This window comes from Moschus berezovskii, chromosome 26 (assembly GCF_049115385.1).
Source record: "Moschus berezovskii isolate FMDL1 chromosome 26, NW_MosBer_1.0, whole genome shotgun sequence".
Classification (NCBI taxonomy): Eukaryota; Metazoa; Chordata; class Mammalia; order Artiodactyla; family Moschidae; genus Moschus; species Moschus berezovskii.
In genome coordinates, this window is record NC_142485.1 from 45,416,760 (window position 1) to 45,439,451 (window position 22,692).

The 22,692-nt window shown below is 36.8% G+C and overlaps 2 pseudogenes; both read right to left on the reverse strand.

The window, feature by feature from the left end:
* Window positions 1-22,692, reverse strand: part of LOC129557401 (frizzled-3-like) — a 929,688-nt pseudogene that overhangs the window by 669,363 nt on the left and 237,633 nt on the right.
* Window positions 8,542-9,484, reverse strand: LOC129557303 (olfactory receptor 4C11-like; annotated as a pseudogene).

Consider the following 22,692-nt stretch of genomic DNA (forward strand, 5'->3'; position numbering starts at 1 on the left):
AAAAGAGACATAGTAGATAATCTAGTAACTGACTTTCTCATTCAGTTTGGTCTTTTTTGTGTGGGCAAAGTCAATTATTATTCAATATTGAAATGCCATTTCTTTCCAACCAAGTTTTTTTTTTTTTCCTAATGTGGAAAAATACATTAACATGGGCCAATCCGTGACCACTTTTTCTCTAGATCTTTCTTATGATGATGCTAGAAAAGAGATTTTTATGTAAAAATGTTTAAACTGAAATGTTATGTATTTTAAATGTAATTTGGAAGATTTATTTATTCTATTGACTTCCTTCCAGAATCTCACCCATACCTATAATATATAGTATTAAAAAGTATTTGTTAGCCAGCCACAAACTATATTAGACTAAACACATAAGTTCCCTTATATATTTTCCTCTTCCTAGACAAATTTGCTTCTCTTCAATAAACTTTAAATATACACTATCTTCCTCCAAATTATAAATGACTCTTTGGAAAATATCTAATGAAATTATTCAGCTTGGGAAGTCACAGAAGAAAAAAAAATCTATCTTTGGACTATGTGATGGACAATGTTAACAGGTAAGAACGCCAGAGGGCCCCACACAGCAGAAGGAAATAAATTACAAGTAGCAGACTTTTTTTTTTTTTCCCCTTCTCTGTTGATGAAACGTGTTCTTCCTAAGACTAACCGTTTCTTCTTTTCTCAAACTTTGGGCTGATAATGGCTCAATAGACCAGTATTCATGTCAATTGTTTTATGGCCAAGGGATGACATACCTCATGCCATCCTATCTCAAAAATTGTGGGAGAGGGATCTGGTGAAACTCTCTTAGCCTTGAGGTGTCTCTCTTATCTGAGGAATAGCTTTCTATCAGACATAAAACACATTGCTAAAAACTAGCAAGGGGGCACTCTTTCTGTCTCCTTCTGATGTCTATGTCAGAAGTTTTCCTTATCTCTATTATACTTTAATGAAACTGCTACACAAAGACTCCAAGTAGTCAAATGTCATCTCTGACCCTGTTGGGGTCCCTTAATGAACCGGGACCTGGTGGTCCAGAGATGACGATAAGAAAGTGAAAGAGAGAAAGAGGCTGACAACCAATAAAGTTTACACAGAAAACCAATAAAATCCTTGGCACAGGACTTGCGTCTCCCACGAAGGCACCAGGCGCCCTCTCGAGGGGAAGTGAAGGCACAAGGCGCCTTCCTGAGAGAGTCTTAGAAGCCCGGGCAGGAGACTGGGCAAGACGGGCCTCTACACTCTAAGGAATCGGCCAAGGAGAGAGAGAGAGAGAAAGAAAGAAAGACATTGGGACCCAAGCTCTGATGGAGCAAAGGTACTTTAATGATTTCTCTGTGAGTATATAAAGGCTGTGGTATAGTCCATGGGGTCGCGAAGAGTCGGACACAACTGAGCGCCTTCACTTTCACTTTTCACCTTCATGCATTGGAGAAGGAAATGGCAACCCACTCCAGTGTTCTTGTCTGGAGAATCCCAGGGACGGGGGAGCCTGGTGGGCTTCCGTCTATGGGGTCACACAGAGTTGGACACGACTGAAGCGACTTAGCATCAGCAGCAGCAGCAGCAGTGCTACAAGAAATTTCTTTCAAGAGTGATAAAGATCAGAAAAGCAAACATACAGTAACCATTACCAAGGGAACCAGGGGTTAATAATGGTCACAAGGTCAGGAGACAATCCATATCTCAAGAAAGAGGATCGAGACTAAGCAGTTTTGTTATAAAGAGAATGTTTACTAGAGATCCAAGTCTGGGATGGATCCAGACACAATGACCCCAGTTCCTGGGAGCAGTTTGCTCGCTCCATTTGAAAAGAAGCAAAGGACTTGTGAGAAACAGCACGTAGGAATCCTCCTGTTAAACACTCCCCAACAAGACCCTGGATGAAATTCCTCTCCTCCAGAGGCCATGAATCCCAGCATAGCACACAGCTCACAGAAGGAACTTTCCATGCTCTCAGTCAAGGATCTTAAAATACAAGGGAATTGAACCTTGGTATCTTAATCTTTACAGGAACTTTACATATTTTCTTTATTCATTCAAAAGAGTAATATTTTATAACTTATTGAAACTTAGCAATATGTTTGGCAGTGGATATAAGATGATGTGAAAGTCTTTGTTCCATATAGTCCATGATTTTGGTCATTCCTTTGAATGAGTACAGCCTTTGGTATGTATGTCATTATTCTCATTAGTCAATTCATTTCTAGAAATATTTTACTTATTTTTAAATTTGTACATGTATATTTAATGAATTTATAATCATAAATACATACAATTTAACATATAATTATTGGTCCTCATTAAATAATTGTTTCAGTATAATATCAAAGTCTTTAACCAATCTACAATGGTAAAGTCCATTTCAGTTTCTACATATTCCAAGGAATCTTGACTCATTTAACCATAATGTCTTTAAGAAAACATTTTATCTGCACTCAAGAATAGGGTTTATTTTGATTCTTGTGAAAGAAAAGATTTTTATTCAATTTGGTAATCTACTATATCCCACATTCTAGGGAAATAATAGTTCTCAAATCAGCAAGTGTATACTGAAGTCTTTGTATAATCAGAATCAAGGTGTAATAGAAGCACATGAAGATTAGTAAATGTAATGAGATAGCATCTCCTCAATAAAACTAACAGACAATAAGGATTGAAAAAAATAAGCAAATGTAGCATTTTACCCTCTTATTCTACCCAGTTTAGATGCTTCTCTTTTTCTTGAACCTAAGGATTGAACTGTCCAAAAAATCCCGTAGATGACCTTCAATGATTGCCTATGAGCAGGGAAATCACGCTTGCTCTCCAAAGGCTTTCAGTACATCTTGTCTTACAATATAATAATTTCTACAACAGAAAAATGTGTGCTTTTCTACTTCCCATTCTGAAAAAGAGGATGTTGGAATACTATGTGCCCCTGGGATTTTATTCTCCACAATTCTAATCCAACTGTCTTATGCGATGTAGGTGTTAAGTGCCCTGAAATTTAACATTCCCTGCTTCTCCTTAAAATATGATAATATTTATGTCATTGCTGTCATACTATTCTGGTTACAAACCACAGTAACATCAAATGTACATAGACTTACCTCAAATTTACAGGGTATCCTATCATATATGGTAGCCTATACAAATGATCATCTGAAGCATTTAGAATAATTTTTACATGAATCATTATCCCTTAGAATATGCAATAAGAAGCTTACAATTTTTCATATTGTCCTAGTACTGATTAATATTTTTATGTGTGGTATGAAACTCGACCACATGTCCAAGTTTACTTTCTCAGAGGAGGGTTAACACCTTTCCTTATATTTGTAAAGAAATCTGACACAAACACAGATTAAAATAGTTTCGAGACAAAACAGCATCAGTAATATAGCACATCTTCGATTAGTGGAACTTTGGTCCAATCTAAAATGTCCATTGAAACATTTCCTTAAAACATCAAGTACCTTTTTTGTGTGTGGAACAAATATCTTTATGGAAGTTTCAGAAAGGACTAAATGTCCTGCAGGACATATCTTATAATAGGTAGAATCTTAACTTCACCTCACCAAACAAGATTGAAGTGAAGTGAAGTGAAGTCACTCAGTCGTGTCCGACTCTTTGTGACCCCATGGACTGTAGCCTGCCAGGGTTCTACATCCATGAGATTTACCAGGCAAGAGTACTGGAGTGGGCTGCCATTTCCTTCTCCAGGGGATCTTCCCAACCCAGGGATTGAACCCGGGTCTCCCACATTGCAGCAGATTCTTTATTGTCTGAGCCACCAGGGAATCCCACCAAACAAGATTAGCCAAATTTTAAATGGCTAATTTGTCAAACATAATACACAGACTATTTTTGGTGTAGGGAGACCAGAGGAGAACTTAAAGCAAAGCAGGCAGATAAAGGTGAGGAATAGGTGAAGATGGAATATAGAGTGTTGGATGAATCTTGTTATGTTTGAAAGTCTACACTGCCATGGAGACCATAGTGAGAAGCTTCACTCTCTTTAAAATTTCTCTCTTAAACTATTCACTCCTCCCTTATTCAGTTACACTGTCTGTCTTTTGAGAGAAGCTACACTGACCTTATTTTTCTGAAAAATTTACCATTTTTTGTGGAAAGGTTGACAGGTTGCCACAAGACACTTTACCCCTTAAAGACCAAGATATATACAGAAAATAACCTCTTGAGCTCCTCACTCTGTCTAACTAACTGAATCGTTTGACTCTTGATTATCTGGTTCAGGGATTCCCAAGAAAACAGCTTGAGATGAAAGTCAAAAGGTCACCTTAAAAGTCAGTACCCAATACTTATCCTTCCAATATCTGGTTGTCCTATATGTAAAAAAAATTAATATTTTTTTCCTCATTAAAATATTATTCGAGTAGGAAACTTTGAAGGTACAACAGTGTGGAGGAACACTGTCAAGGGAAAAAATATTGATGCAAAGGGACAATCTTACCCAAAATATTTTCAGTAACAACTCCTTCAAACATAAAGCCAGTTGTTTTTCACTTTAATGATAGGCTTAAGCCTCTTCATTGTCATTCTTCCTTTGAACTTTCTCTGAGAAGTAGTTATTTACCAATGAACCTCAATTTTATGATGTGAGCCAACTGCAAATAATAATCATATATTATCATTAATTTTAAGAAAACCAAATGCAATAAAACTGTGATATATAATATTCTGTTCAAAGCTGTTACTTGGAAAAGCTGGGATTCTCCAGAAGCTGTGTGAAGGTCATTACCTGAATTAACTTTTTCTTTAATTTTGAGCCAGAAATAATCTTCTATCATTTTAGTAACCACAGTTCTCAACAAAACTTATTTTCTAAGCTATCTCATGTGTAAAACATTTGTAGACATTCCTACACTCTGCTGTCTGAGGAAAATGTAATAAAATTTAACTCATGGACTCAATCCTTCTAGCAGCATACAATGATGATGACTCTTCACATTCCTGGTGCCCCTGATAGGATTTGTTGATTAACAGATCACCCCCAATCCAGTGCTTATGTCTCATCCTATTAATTCCCTATATTTTTGGTAAGTCTTGAAAAACTTAGATTGTCAATTTTTCCCTCTTGCTTTCTTATAGTATGAGGAAAATAAAGTTATACAATATATGGAGATATATTAGAAACTGATGCTAGATTATTTTATAAAGACACCTCTCTGAGTACTAAGATTTAAACAATATGTCACTTACCTGTTTGAGGACACTCTGCCCCTCACACTTGCCCAATTTTAGAGTCTGCCCATCCATTTTTGATAACAACTCCTCATAAAACACCATTTTTTTTTCTTCTAGTCTGCATTCCTGGGGGAACATTTTGAGTTTGTGATTATATAAGATATTGGCATTCCTGATGTATAATTCTCTAAAGCTTTCTTTCCTGTGCTAGTCAGAATTATCCAGCTATAATAAGGAAAACTTTTAATTTGTCTATGTAACCTATACCTATGACAATGCTCAATATACTCAATAACCAGATAGAAACAAGGAGTTGAACTTGTTGTTTACTCACTGACCAAAAACAGAGGTAGAAATACAAATGGATGATGGAAGATAGTGGAGGATAGAAAGAAGTAAACAAAGCAATGTCGTTTGTAAAAGAGGAATTAGATTACTACCACCCAGTGCCCTGAGGTGCCATTTTGTGTGTTAGGAAACAAAATTTCATAGCTTTTCTGATTTACTTGCCAGTACAATCCAGGAAAGGTAGTGGGTGCCTGGGAGCACTTTCTGTGCTTTGGGCTGCACACATCTTCAAACACAAGCTTAGAGCCAGTCGTTCTTTGATTAACGTCTATGCCTAGATTATTTTTTCAAACTGAACTGACATCTCATTTTTTTTCAAATTGATACCCAACTGTTTTTCTAACTTCCACTGGTAAATATACACCTACTAAAGGGAGTGTTTTATTGAAATGATTTTACTTAACATACAGTTATTGAATACATTTTATACAATATCTTGTGTGTTTTTCACTTTACAAAAGTTATGTCTTTAATTTTACATAAATATTCCACCAGATAGGAATTAACAATGACATTTCCTTTCAGAGAAATCTGAAACTCACAGAAGTCAAGAAGCTTGCCAGTTTAAGTTCTTGGGAAATTAAATATGGAGAATAATATTAAAGATTTTTCTTTCATTTCTACACATTATTTTATAGTATCCTACACACTTTTTATAGTATCCTAAGTTGAAAATGAGGAGTATTAAGAAGTAATTGAAACATAAGATATTTCTAATGTCTAAGTAATCTTATCTCTGGTTGATGAGATTAGAATTAATAGTGAGACAATGAAGACAGGTTGAAGTTCAGGTGGCCATAGGAAACATGAGTTAAAATGATTTGCATGAAATTGAATTTTTTAAAAAGTTTGAAATTTGTGTCAGAATTCTAGAAGTAGATTTGGGAATCTTGTAAATGATAATTTATTTGGAGGTGGGGAAAAATTCACCCAAGGAAATGGAGAATAGAAATATTGAACCAACTACAATATGTATGATTATATAAGCATAAAGAATACCAGTGTGGCCTCAAGTAGCTTGTTCAAAAATCATAAATAAAATAATGAAAAGCAGTGATATAGCAACCAAATCAGTGTATTTTCATAAAGGTGTGAATGTTCTGCATAAGACAGCTTCATTCACACTCATATCTAAAATTCAGTTTAGTTCAATTGCTCAGTCATGTCCAACTCTTTGCAACACCGTGGGCTGCAGCACGCCAGGCTTCCCTGTCCATCACCAACTCCCGGAACTTGCTCAAACTCATGACCATTGAGTCGGTGATGCCATCCAATCATCTCATTTTCTGTTGTCCCCTTCTCTCACCTTCAAACTTTCCCAACATCAGGATCTTTTCCAATGAGTCAGTTCTTCACATCGGGTGGCCAAAGTATTTGAGTTTCAATTTGAGCATCAGTCCTGTCAATGAATATTCAGGACTGATTTCCTTTAGGATGGACTGGTTGCAGTCCTTGCTGCAAGTATGGACTGCAGTATGCCAGGCTTCCCTGTCCTTCACCATTTCCCAGAGCTTGCTCAAACTCATGTTCATTGAGTAAGTGATGCCATCCAACCATCTCATCCTCTGTTGTCCCCTTCTTCTCCCGTCTTCAGTCTCATCTAGCATCAGCGTCTTGGTTTCCAGTGAGTTGGCCCTTTCCATCAGATGGCCAAATTATTGGAGCTTCAACTTCAGCATCAGTCCTTCCAATGAATATTTAGGATTGATTTATTTTAGGATTGACAGTTTCGATCTCCTTGCTGACCAGCCTTTATGTACTTCTTTTCCAATTGGGAACCAGTCCGTTGTTCCATGTCTGGTTCTAACTGTGGCTTCTTGACCTGTATACACGTTTCACAGGGGGTAGGTAAGGTGGTCTGGTATTCCCAGCTCTTTAAGTATTTTCCACAATTTTTTGTGATCCATACAGTCAAAGGCTTTGCATAGTCAATAACGCAAAAGTAGATGCTTTTCTGGAATTCTCTTGCTTTTTCTAGGACCCAGCGAATGTTGGCAATTTGATCTCTGGTTCTTCTGCATTTTCTGAATCCAGCTTTTTCATCTTTAAATTCTTGGTTCACAAACTGTTGAAGCCTAGCTTGAAGATTTTGAGCGTTACTTTTCTAGAATGTGAAATATGTGGTATATTGAACACTCTTTGGCACTGCTCTTCTTTGGGATTGGAATGAAAACTGAGATTATCCATGTTAAATTGACATAATCCAACTTTAAATAAAATAATATCATGATTTTTCTCCCCAAACCAGGTCTTGAATTCCTGTACTTTAATCTCAGAACATATGTTATATCTATCTTATGTGTTTGAATTTTTGTTTTTTCTTGACAATAAATTATTTTACATCCTGACTTCATAGAGTTACAGAATTCTACTTTTATAGATCCTTCACATCAATTACACATGTAGCTAAATATCACAAGGTCTTGTAACACTACATTTAAAAACAAATACTATGTCTCAGTTATCTTAATACCCATAGGAAGAAATAAGAAAACATTTTAAAAGATCTTTATGTAAAAAAAAAATGATTCAACAGTGTGGAACTTTTGGAAATAAAATAATGATATAATGAATGATTGACACATGAAGTTAACTTTTTTGCTCTAGAAGTATTCAAGAGAAAAGAGAGTACCTAATTTTAAATATACTATAGAGGGAATTATAAATTTCAGATTACTAGCTATACTTTATTTATGGATAATCATATGTTTTAAAAGCTGTGACTGTATAAATGCCTTTTTTGCTTATCAAATCAGACTCTAGACTATTTTGCACATTTATTACACAATCACAAATGCCAGAATTGAATTATCAGGAAAAGAATGAGCCGGGCTAACAATATGAGGGAAATTACTTCTATGTGGGCAGAAGTACAGAAAAAAGTAAGACAATCTTATACGTTATAGCAGATTAATGAGTAGATCACATTATGTACATTCATATTTGATCTCTTCAGTCAAACCATCATTCAATAAGTAATCAAAGAAACCCCTCAATTCATCTTTTGTTTTCTGAAGTAATTTTGACATACCATAACCTTCTCACGGCATGTTTCACTTCTGCATTCCTCAGTGTGTAGATGAGTGGATTGAGAAAGGGTGTTCCAGTAGTATGAAACACAACCACCATCTTGTCCATTGGAAAGGTGATTGGTGGAGGGGGGAGGCGTGTGCATATAAATAGACATGGACCAAAGCATAAGATGACAACAATGATATGGGAAGTGCAAGTGGAGAGAACTTTTTTCTTTCCTTCTGCACTGTGGTTTCTCAGCGAATGCAGGACAACAAAGTATGAGATCATCAGAATCACAAAGCTCCTTGTGCATATGGCCCCACTGTTAGACACCAACAACAGGTTGATTGCATAAGTGTCCATGCAGGCAAGTTTCAGCAAGTGCTGCAGACCACAGCAGTAATGATCAATCAAATTAGATCCACAGAAAGGCAATCTCAAGGCTAGGATAATCTGAGCCATTGAATGTATGAAAGAACCTATCCATGCAAAAACAATCAGGAGGATGCAGACCTGGTGCATCATGATGGTTGGGTAGCGCAGGGGCTTGCAGATGGTCACATAGCAATCAATGGCCATGAGAATGAAGACAAAGATCTCCATGAAGCCAAATATGTGCAGTGCAAAGACTTGAGTCAGGCACTCATTGTATGATATGCTTTTGTTTTGTAGACAGGGCATCCGCAATTAGTCAAGGGGATATGGAAGTTGAGAAGCAGGTATCAGATACAGATAAGTGGAAAATGAAGAAGTACATGGGACTCCCAAGTGTTAGGCTGAATTTGATGGTCACAATAATAAGCAAATTCCCCACCAACATCCCCACATAGAAAATAAAGAAAATTACACATACTATTCTCTGCCTTCTAGGGTGTTGTGTTAATCCTAACAGTATGAACTCAGTTACGTTGTTATTTGCCATCATTGTTTCTGTCAAAATGGAGAAAGTGTAGGCTAAAAATAGCAAACCTGCAAAGGAAAAGAAAATTATGCATGATTACTACCTTTGGAATTCAAACACATACGCTTACTCATGGAAATGCCGCTTTCCAATTGGTAATCATTTACTATCTGTTTTCTATATTATTATTTCTTAGTATTGTTTTCTCAATAAAATGAAAATTCTTATATTTATGCAAACTATCTGATTGCTTATGAAAACAGTGAAATATGTAAATAATAAAAAATTCTTCTATGCATTAATTCAGGGGATTTGGCATGAGTGGATAACTTCCTGGGCAGAATGTGTTTCTTTAATTTTCAGTTAATATCTATTAGGTTGATATGTTACATAAATAGAGAAAACTTATGAATGGCTTACCCTGATTTGCTTTCACATTACTTGAACCTAGTTACCCAGTCATAGAGCATCTTCCAGGAAATTTTGCAGACATTTAAAGAAGGATGTCATGATATTTGATAGTGTCTTCCTTAATTAAACCTAAAGTCAGAGCAAGAGTCAAGGAACTGAGGATGGGGTAGGGAATGAGAGAAGGAAACTCAATTTTAGTAGTCAAAATCCAATCAATTGTTCCAGTACATCATAAGATTTATATAATCTTTTGCCTTTGACTAAGCTTATTTCTTTTTACTTTACCTCTCAAACATTTCTTGCTGTTTATAGTTATAAATTCTACTTCTATCATTAAATCTTGCAATTTTAAAATTATAGTGTGCTATCCAAATTTAAATTCTTCCCTTATTATTTTTCTGAGTATTTTGACATATTTTCTCAAGACATAAGGAGATATTAAACTTAAAATGAAGGCTAAATACAGTGAGAATATTTGTCATAAATCTGAATATTCTTTCAAACTTTACTCACTTTAAGCACTAGGAATCTTAGATAATTGAACTCAGGCAGCTTAAAGTTAAAGTTGAAACTTTTCAATAGAATGCTCAGAATTTATATTATTCATGTGCCTCACACCCATATTTCAGTAAAGAGAAGGTAGAAACAAAAATGAATTATTATTTATTCATGATGGACAAATCCTTTGACATCCCTCATCACAGATATTTTCCAAACAACAGTTCAGTTAAAAACATAACATAATGCCAACTTGGTAAAATATATATACCCAGACAGAAGAACAATTTCTTCAAATAAAAATAAATTTCATATATCAATACTTTACAGTACAGCACAAATGAATAACGAGCAATGAACTAATTTCAGAAGAAAACTTCTTTTTTAAAATGGTTAAATATGTGAAGATATGCTCAATTTCATTCTATCTAAATATATTCAATTTTAAATCTCATTCAGATATATATTTTACTCAAATGATTAACAAGATAATATTTTGATAAATGTATTTTAACAAGCAGTGCTGCAAATGATTTGGGAATCAGTCAGTCTCACACATTTTTTGTATGAGTTTAAGTGAGTACAATCTCTTAAAGAATTATTTCCAGCACAGATGACATTAAACTGCTTATAAATATAGGTCTATTGATTCCATTTGCTACAGATAATCTCACTCACAGTCACAAAAACAATCACTGAACCTCCATCCAAAGTAGCAAAAATAGGAAAGATTCTCAGTGCCTATCAGAGGGGAACTGAATAAAACAGAAGTGGAACTTCATGCAATCATTAATCAAAATGAATTAGATATACAGGCAGTGGTTTCTAAAATATTTTGTGAAATCTAAGAGTTCACAACTGTATATCAAGAATGGTAATATTTATATTAGCAACAGGATAATATATATCACATATAGGTGCACTTATATAAATAGTTATGCAGTCGTGTTTGACTCTTGATGACACCATGAACTGTACCTCGCCAGGCTCTGTTCATGGAATTCTCCAGGCAAGAATGCTGGAGTGAGTTTCCATTTCCTTCTTCAGGGATATTACTGACCCAGGAATTGAACCCAAGTCAAAGCAGAGACATTACTTTGTCAACAAAGGTCCGTCTAGTCAAGGCTATGGTTTTTCCAGTGGTCATGTATGGATGTGAGAGTTGGACTGTGAAGAAAGCTGATCGTCGTAGAATTGATGCTTTTGAACTGTGGTGCTGGAGAAGACTCTTGAGAGTCCCTTGGACTGCAAGGAGAGCCAACCAGTCCATTCTAAAGGAGATCAATCCTGGGTGTTCATTGGAAGGATTGATGCTGAAGCTGAAACTCCAATACTTTGGCCACCTCATGAGACGAGTTGACTCACTGGAAAAGACTCTGATGCTGGGAAGGATTGGGGGCAGGAGGAGAAGGGGATGACAGAGAATGAGATGGCTGGATGGCATCACCGACTTGATGGACATGAGTTTGAGTGAACTCCGGGAGTTGGTGATGGACAGGGAGGCCTGGTGTGCTGTGATTCATGGGGTAGCAAAGAGTCGGACACGACTGAGCCACTGAACTGAACTGAACTGAACTCTTGCATTGCAGGCATATTCTTTACCATCTGAGACATCAGGGAAGTCCATAAATATACTTAGGGAAGTACAAAAATAGCACAAAACTTATGGTCCCTTGGTGGGAAAATTGCATCTTTCCATCAGAATTGGGAGGGTGGAAATATTTTTTAAATATATATTTTAAAAATATTCAAAAATACCTTTTAAAAATATTTCCTTTGGTAATAGTTTAAAAGACCCTCGTGCTAGGAAAGGTTGAGGGCAAGAGGAAAAGGGGTGGCAGAAGATGAGGTGGTTTGATAACATTACTGACTCAATGGAGTTGAACTTGAGCAAACTCTGGAAGATGGTGAAAGACAGACATGCTGCAGTTCTTGGGGTTGTAAAGAGTCAGGCACAATAGTGATTGAACAACAGCAACAATATTTGAAAATATGCCATAATTGTGTTACATTACAAGTAAACTTTTAAAAATAGCACAAAAGTTTTGCAAATCTTATTTTAGTGGAGATTGCTATTTATATTGGCATGTTACTGATTAATAACAGCTGTCTTTAGATATAAGTGATGGGGACAGTGAAATTCTTAGGAAAATATTCAGAATTATTAATAGGAATTTGAGTACCACAGTGAGTCAGCTATAGAGACCATTCTGGAACTGAGTGATATTTACTACATCAGATACCTGCACACTGCCATTAAGTATAGGTTAATCTGCAGTATAGTTTTGCCGATATGATTTTTGTCACAACTCTTCAACAAACAGAAACTAAAACTTAAGCATATTTTAATTTCATGGCTGCAGATGGTGACTGCAACCATGAAATTAAAAGATACTTGGTCCTTGGAACAAAAGTTATGATCAACCTAGACAACGTATTAAAAAGTAGAGACATTACTTTGCCAACAAAGGTCCATCTAGTCAAGGCTATGGTTTTTCCAGTAGTCATGTGTGGATGTGAGAGTTGGACTATAAAGAAAGCTGAGCACCAAAGAATTGATGCTTTTGAACTGTGGTGTTGGAGAAGACTCTTGAGAGTCCCTTGGACTGCAAGGAGATCCAACCAGTCCATCCTAAAGGAAATCAGTCCTGAATATTCATTAGAAGGACTGATGATGAAGCTGAAACTCCAATACTTTGCCCACCTGATGTGAAGAACTGACCCATTTGAAAAGACCCTGATGCTGAAAAAGATTGAAGGCGGGAAGAGAAGGGGACGACAGAAGATGAGGTGGTTGGGTGACATGACCAACTCAATGGACACGAGTTTGAGTAAATTCCAGGAGTTGGTGATGGACAGGAAAGCCTGGTGTGCTGCAGTTCATAGGGTCGCAAAGGGTCAGATGCAGCTGAGAGACTGAACTGAGCCTAACTGAAGTATTGTAAAATGATTATCTATATCTCTATCCATCTATGTATCCATATGGGAGTAGAAAAAGACTGAAGCATTTGTATAGTTCTTATGAGCTCCCAAAGTGCTCAGTAGTAAAAACTCCACTTGTAATGCAGGAGACGTGGGTTTGATACCTGGGTCATGAAGATCCCCTGAAGGAGGGCATGGCAACCCACTCCAATATTTTTGCCTGGAAAATCCCATGTACAGAAAAGACTGGCGGGCTACAGTCCATCGGGTTGTGCAGAGTCGGACGTGGCTGAAGCAACTTAGCATGCATGCACACACAGATTTGTTGAGTAAATTAAAGAATTAATGAAAATTTTCATAGATACATATCTATGGTTATCGGCACTATTATATACTTACTCATTATTATGGGAAACCTATGTGTTTGCTAAGTCCTTTCAGTCATATCCGACCCTTTGTGACCATATGGGACTGTAGCCCTCCAGGCTCCTCTGTACATGGGATTCTTCAGGCAACAGAAGTTTGTTGCTCTTTCCTGCTCCAGGGGGTCTTCAGAAGCAAGGATTGAATGCAGGTCTCTTTTGTCTCCTGCATTGGCAGACATATTCTCTACCACTTCTGCCACCTGAGAAGACTTGTATCTTACTATATCCACAGCAAAATCATCATATTCATGAAGCATTTCCTGAAACATTCAAATTGATATTATTTCTATTTGGTTATTGCTTACACCACATGTACCAATAGTATTGCCGATTTCCATCAATGCTGTTGTGCAGGTTTTCATTTCCATCTTCTTTTTGGAGATTCTAAAGTGCTTCTAGAAAATTTCTTAAACCTTCTCTGATTCCAAAGTGCCTTTTATTTATTACGTTTTCACTGTGGCATTGATCAGATTTATTTTCTCCGAGTATTAACTACAGCCAAGTTAATTCAAAACACAAATCTTACTGGTTTTGAGAAGAACTTATATAGAAGTTCAAATGTTCACATGGAACCAATATCTCTTTGATTTCACAAGAAGCTGAAGTTCAGACCTGCCTGTGAAAAGACAGATAGAGTTTATCCCAGATTCATCCCACACTTTCTGAAATCCACTGTCATGCAAGATTTTGACTGGGAAATGCTTTTTTCCCACTTTCCCAGAGAAGTATTTAAGCATGAATGATGCAAAATATAGCAGTCTGGGGAAGGTTATTCCATAAAGTACCCTTTCCCTTCCAATTAAGAGACATGAGTCAGATGTGACAAAGAATCTAACCTTCAATATTTGTCATTAGATTATGGTGAAAAACTTTCCCTGTTCTTGCAATTAAAGATGCTCATTTGGGCTATAAATTATATCTGTGGACTAGAAATTAAAAAGAAAAATGATGTTCTTCCAGTACCAAGGTCTCAGTTTCTAATACCTTTGTTAAATAAATGAATTAAGGACACTTAAAAAATGGCTGATTCTCAGTCTGGTGCAGGGAATGTATAAGATAGACTGAAGCATTCGGTAGTGCTGGAAAACACATAAGTGCTAACACACACACACATACACACACATACAGACACACACACAAATTCACATAGTGATGGGGATATGCCCGAGGGACACAGGAGCCAAGTCAAAGCACACCTAATGGACATAGCTGGAAAAAAAAAAAAAGAGTAATAAAATAAAACTGAACTGTCAGATAATTTAAACTGTATTTTAAACAATTCCATGAGTTCATAATAACATAGATGATTGAATAAATAAGTAAAAAATAGGGGAGAACAGACAAATCTCACATCAAAAATAATTCATAATAATTATGTAGATATTCAACTTTCAAAAAGTTATCTCCATCAATTTTTAATAGACTTTACGTAGTGAATCCTTCTAAAAGGTACAGTGTAGAACAAGGGGAATGAGTAACTTTACAGAGTAAAAGTGGTACAAAAGTTACCTCGGCCAGGTGACCAAGATTAACATCAACAGTGGTAAGTCACATTGAGAGTAGGTAGACACTGATATAATGTTATGAAAACAGTGATTTACCTCTTCAGTCCTTCTCCTAATAATTCATAAACCCAGTGTAATCGTTACTAAAATATCAGACAGATTTCAATGGAGAACTTTGGTATAAAATATCTGACTGCATGTGTGTGTGCTTGGTTGGGTCTGACGTTTTGTGACCACGTGAACTGTAGTCTATCAGACTCCTCTGTCCATGGGACTACTCAGACAAGAATACTGGAGTGAGTCGTCATTTACTCCTCCAGGGCATCTTCCCTACTCAGGGATTGAACCCATGTGTCCTGAGTCTCCTGCATTGGCAGGCAGGATCTTTACTACTGAGTCACCTGGGAAACACAAAATGTCTATTTCTTCTCAAAACAGTCAAGATCTTCAGAGATAAGAAAAGTTAGAGAAAATATCACCGTTTGAAGAAGCCGAAGAAAATATGACGACTAAAAGTAATAATTCTGGAGAAGAAAAACAAAATTATTGTTCAGTTGGCCAAAAAGTTTGTTTGAATTTTTCCATAGCATCACACAGGAAAACCTGAACAAACTTTTTGGTCAATCCACTAGTTTAAAAGTAAGATGTTTGAATAAAGTCAGTATGTATCTTTGGTTAAAATTAATGTATTGACATCATTGAATTAATTGTGACAAATGTAGCACATAATGTAAACTGATAACAGGGGAAATTGTTCAGACTATGTAAGAAAAACAGACTGGTTCCAAATTGGGAAAGAAGTATGTCAAGGCTGTATATTTTCACCCTGCTTATTTAACTTATATGCAGAGTACATCATGAGAAATGCTGGGCTGGATGAAGCAAAACCTGAAATCAAGATTGACGAGAGAAATATCAATCACCTCAGGTATGCAGATAACATCACCCTTTTATGCAGAAAGCGAAGAAGGACTAAACCGCCACTTGATGAAAGTGAAAGAGGAGAGTAAAAAAGTTGGGTTAAAGCTCAACATTCAGAAAACTAAGATCATGCATCCAGTTTCATCTCTTCATGGCAAATAGATGGGGGAACATGGAAACAGTGAAAGATTTTATTTTGGGGGGGTTCCAAAATCACTGCAGATGATGACAACAGCCATGAAATTAAAAGACCCTTCTGCCTTGGAAGAAAAGCAATGACCATATTAGACAGCATGTTAAATATCAGAGACATTACTTTGCCAACAATGGTCCATATTGTCAAGGCTTTGGTTTTTCCAGTAGTCATGTATTGATGTGAGTGTTGGACTATAAAAAAAGCTGAGTGCTAAAAACTTGATGCTTTTGAACTGTGATGCTGAAGACTCTTGGGGGTCCCTTGGACTGCAAGGAGATCCAACCAGTCAATTCTGAAAGAAATCAGTCCTGAATATTCATTGGAAGGACTGATGCTGAAGCTGAAACTTCAAAATTTTGGCCACCTTATGTGAAGAACTGACTCATTTGAAAAGACCCTGATACTGGGAACGATTGAAGGCAGGAGGAGAAGGAGATGACAGAGAATGAGATGGCTGGATGACATCACCAACTTGATGGACATGAGTTTGAGCAAGATCTGGTAGTTGGTGATGGACAGGGAAGACTTGTGTACTGCAGTCCATGGGGTCACAAAGTCAGACATGACTGAGTGACTGACTTGAACTGATATAAGAACTCTCTATATTATTTTCACAACTTCCTTGTTAATATAAGCCTGTTGTAAAATATAAGGTTTTTTTAAAATAAAATAAAATGTTTATTCCGAAAACAAGTTCTCAGAATTTATCCATATTGTAACATGTCAGAAATTCCTACCTTTTAAATGTTGAAGAATATTTTACTTTATGTAAAGCACATTTTAAAAAAATTTCACATGTTGCTTATATGTTTTGGCTACTGTGACTAATGCTGCTATGAACATGAATGTAGTTTTTGAGTACTTGCTTTCAATTTTCTTGGTATATACCTAAAAGTAGAAATGCTGGATTTTTTTTCCCAGAAATGTAACACTTTATTCCATAGTAGCTGCACAATTTTGATTTTCATTAAGGTGCACACGGGTGATTAGTGATGGTGGACATATCTTCATTGCTTATTGGCCAGATGAATTACAAGCTGGAGTCAAGATTGTTGGGAGAAATATCAACAACCTCAGATATACAGATGATACCAATTTAATGGCAGAAAATAAACAGGAAACAAAAAGCCTCTTTATAAATTAAAAGAAGAGAATGAAAAAGCTGGCTTAAAACTCAACATTCAAAAATAAAGATCATGGCATCCTGTCCTATCACATCATGGCAAATGGATGGGGAAAATGTGGAAATGGTGGCAGGTTTTATTTTCTTGGGCTCTATAATCAATGTGGATTGTGACTGCAGCCAAGAAATCAAAAGACACTTGCTCCTTGGAAGAATCCCCATGACAAACTTAGTGTATTAAAAAGCAGAGACATCGCTTTGCTGACAAAAGTCCATATAGTCAAAGCTATTGGTTTTTTCAGTAGTCGTGTATGAATGTGAGATTTGGACAATAAAGAAGGCTGAGCACCGAAGAATTGATCTTTTCAAACTGTGGTGCTATAGAAGATTCTTGAGAGTCCCTTGGATAGCAAGGAAATCAAACCAGTCATTCCTAAAGGAAATTTACCCTAAATATGCATTGGAAGGGCTGGTGCTGAAGCTGAGGCTCCAATACTTTGGCCACCTGATGGGAGAGCTGAGTTGTTGAAAAAGACTGATTCTGGGAAAGACTCAGGGCAAGAAGGGAAGTGGGTAATAGATGACAGAATGGTTGGATGGCATCACTGACTCAGTGGACATGAGTTTGAGTAAACTCAAGGAGAGCGTGAAGGACAGGGAAGCCTGGAATGCTGCACTTCATGGGGTCACAAAGAATATCTTGCTTGGATACACATCTATTCAAGTTCTTTGTCTCCATAAAAATATTAGATATGATTGATGGAACATTGTGCATATTAAAAGTACATCCCACTGATATATTTTATATTAAAATATGATTAACACCATGGTATTAGCTAACAGCACTAATAAGTCAAATAATTGTACTTTTTTGTGATGAGAATATTTAATATCAAGTCTCTTGACTATTTGAAATATATAATACAATATCATTGACTATAATTACTAAGCTGTACATGAGACCTTTAGAGCTATTTCATCTTCTAATATCAAACTTATACTCTTTTGACTATCTTCTCTTCAATTACTCCAATCCCCAACTCCTGGTAACCACTATTCTATTTTATGTGTTTGGCTTTTTCATATGTTACATAATGGTTATGTACGATATATGTCTTTCTCTGTCTACCTTTTTCCACTTGGTATAAAGCTGTCATCCATGTTGTCATAAATGTGGGATTTCCTTCTTTTATTCTTTCTCCACTATGGAGAATAGTATGAAGGTTCCAAAAAAAAAAAAAAACAAACATAAAAATAGAGCTGCCATATGATTTAGCAATCCCACTCCTAGGCATATATCCCGGGGAAAAAATTGTTTGAAAGGACCCGTGCACCTCAATATCATCTGCAGCACTCTTTAAATAGCCAAGACATGTAAATAACCTAAATACCCATTGACAGATGAATGATAAAAAAATCTGGTACTTATTATATTAATACAATGGAATATTAATCAGCTATTAAAAATAATGAAATATGATCATTTGTAGCACCATGAATGATCCTGGAGGTTAAAATGCTAAAAGTGAAGTAAGTCAGGTAGAAATAGACAAATATTACATGATATTGCTTACATGTGGAATCTAAAAACAAAAATGACACAAATGAATATATTTACAAAGCAGAAACGAACTTCAAAAAATAATTTATGGTTACCATGGGAAAGAGTTGAAGGCAGGGATATATTGGGAGTATGGGATTGATGTGTAAACACTACTCTATTTAAAATAACCAACAAAGACCTACTGTCTACCAAGGGAACATGTCTTAATATTACATAATAATTTAATTGGAAAATAACTTGTTAAAGAAGAGATATCAGTTTAGTTCAGTCTCTCAGTCATGTCTGACTCTTTGCAACCCCATGGACTGCAGAACGCCAGGCCTGCCTATCCATTACCAACTCCCAAAGTTTATTCAAACTCATGTCCATTGAGTAAGCGATGCCATCCAACCATCTCATCCTCTGTCCTCCCCTTCTCCTCCCACCTTCAATCATTCCCAGCATCAGAGTCTTTTCGAATGAGTCAGTTCTATCGCATCAGGTGGCCAAACTATTAGGGTTTCAGCTTTAACATCAGTCCTTCCAATGAAAATTCAGGACCGATTTCCTTTAGGATGGATTGTTTGGATCTCCTTGCAGTCCAAGGGACTCTCATGAGTCTTTTCCAACACCACAGTTCAAAAGGATCAATTCCTTGGTGCTCAGCTTTCTTTATAGTCCAATTTTCATATCTATACATGACTACTGGAAAAACCATAGCTTTGATTAGATGGTTACTTTCTTTGATTACTTTCTTGGAAAAGTACTGTCTCTGCTTTTTAATATGCTCTCTGTGTTGGTCATAGGGCTTCCCTGGTGGCTCAGAGGTTAAAGAATCTGCCTGCAATGCGGAAGACTCGGATTCTATACCTGGGTTGGGAAGGTCCCCTGGAGAAGGAAATGGTAACCCACTTCAGTATTCTTGCCTGGAAAATCCCATGGAGAGAGGAGCCTGGTAGGCTACAGTCCACGGGGTCACAAATAGTTGGACATGACTGAGAGACTTCACTTTCACTTTCTGGGTTGGTCATAGCTTTTCTTCCAAAAGAAATTATGTTCATTACCTCCACCATAGTTTGTCTCAGGTCAAATAGCAGGGAGGAAACACAGCCCCACTGATCAAAAGAAAAGTATGTTAAAGATTTACTGAGCATGGCCCCAGCCATCAGAATAATACCCAGTTTTCCCCACAGTCAGTCTCTCCCATCAGGAAGATTTCATAAACCTCTTATCCTTATCCACCAGAGGGCAGACAGAATGAAAACCACAGTCACAGAAAACTAATCAAACTGATCACATGGATCACAGCCTTGTCTAGCTCAACGAAACTTTGAGCCATGCCGAGTAGAGCATCCAAGATGGAAGGGTCATGGTGGAAAGTTCTGACAAAAGTGGTCCACTGAATAAAGGAATGGCAAACCACTTCAGTATCCTTGCCTTGAGAACTCCATGAACAGTATGAAAAGGCAAAAAGATAGGACATTGAAAGATGAACTCCCCAGCTTGGTAGATGCCCAATATGCTACTGAAGAGTGGGTAAATAACTTCAGAAAGAATGAAGAGACTGAACCAAATCAAAAACAGCACCCAGTTGTGGATGTGACTGTTGATGAAAGTAAAGTCCGACACTGTAAAGAACAATACTGCATAGGTACCTGAAATGATAGGTTAATGAATCCAGTGATTTCATTGATTTCCACTGATTTCCAGTGATTCCCCATTTGCCATGAAGTGATGGGACCAGATGCCATGATCTTAGTTTTCTGAATGTTGAACTTTAAGACAACTTTTCAGTCTCCTATTTCATTTTCATTAAGAAGCTCTTTAGTTCTTCTTCACTTTCTGCCATTAGGGTGGTGTCATCAGCAGTATCTGAGGTTATTGATATTTCTCCCGGCAATCTTGAATCCAGCTTGTGCTTCCTAAAGCCCAGCGTTTCTCACGATGTACTCTGCATATAAGTTAAATAAGCAGGGTGACAATATACAGCTTTGATGTACTCCTTTTCCTATTTGGAACCAGTCTGTTGTTCCATGTCCAATTCTGTTGCCTCTTCACCTGCATGCAGGTTTCTAAAGAGGCAGGTGAGGTGGTCTGTTTTCCCATCTCTTTCAGAATTTTCCACAGTTTACTGTGATCCACGCAGTCAAAGGTTTTGGCATAGTCAATAAAGCAGAAATAGATGTATTTTGTGAACTCTCTTGCTTATTCGATGATTCAGTGGATGTTGGCAATTTGATCTCTGGTTCTCTTAAAGCCACAGACTGAACCTTTGGTGGATTCCAACCCCAATCTTCAAGCCAGCTGAAAATGGATGGAACAATATATCCCCTGTCTGGATTCTGGGCCCTCAGGATCTATAAACAACACAACCGAGTGACTAAGCACAGCACAGCATAAATATACATATATAACTGAATCAAAGTCAGGGGCAGCGGCAGAGAGGAGATACTCCACGTCCAAGGTAAGGAGTAGCAGCTGTGTTTCGCTGGAGCAGCTGTAAAGAGATACCCCACGTCCAAGGTAAGAGAAACCCAAGTAAGATGGTAAGCGCTGAGACAGAGCATCAGAGAGCAGAGAGGCTGAAAACACAATCAGAGACAACTAGCCAATTTGATCATACGGACCACAGCCTTGTCTAACTCAATGAAACTAAGACATGCCGTGTGGGGCCACCCAAGATGGACGGGTCATGGTGGAGAGGTCTGACAGATTGTGGTCCACTGGAGAAGGGAATGGCAAACCACTTCAGTATTCTTGCCTTGAGAACCCCATGAACCATATGAAAAGACAGAGGAATAGCAAGCATCAATAATGGAGAGATAGTCCAGGAAATAGTACATAGGGTACTCCAATAATAGGCTGGCAGTGACGTTGACCATTATGAGCACATTTCCTACCACAGACACAATGTAGATGACTAAAAATCCAATAAATTTGATTTTATGCTTTTTTGGATTCTCTGTGAGCCCCAGTAGAATAAATTCTATACATTGTTCTTATTCTCCATATATTTCATGGTATGCATAGTTACATTACTTGAAAAAAAAGTCACTTTTTCTTAAATTGAACCTTACAGTTATTAATGTATTAAGTGATATATCTCTAGACTCTACTGAAATCTGAACACTTATGAGATTTTCTTTTTTTATTTTTCAGATAGGAAAAAATGTTCTATTTCCTTGAAAATTATTCACATTATCTTCTGGAGTAAGGTGATGTTTATAGACATGAGGAACTTAGTAAACATGGGCAGGGAATTCTCTCTGCACACTTAATCATGTGAGATGCCTCAGAGCCCAACATGAAGCAGAAGATCTCAGATATAGTGACAGCAAAGTCTGAAGAGAGTAGGAAATGGTTGTAAAGGCTATAAATGCAAGCTAAGAATCTTATTTTCTTTATTCTTGGTTAATGGGAAACCAGGAAAAGTAGTCGAAAATTTGAGTGTGGGATGAAGAAGGATTTGAGAAAGAGGGAATTTTAGATATATATCTAGTAAAGATGTTTGTATCACTTAGGTAAGGTGGACTGAGCTTCTGTAAGTCTATGAAAAATAAATAATTTCCAATGTCAGACTATTCATAGTAATTGAAAGTGTAACAGGATATTCTTGATGGAAAGGTAATAAAGTAATACAGGAGCTACTATAATCAAATGACAAGCATTTTGTTTAAATCCAATAACT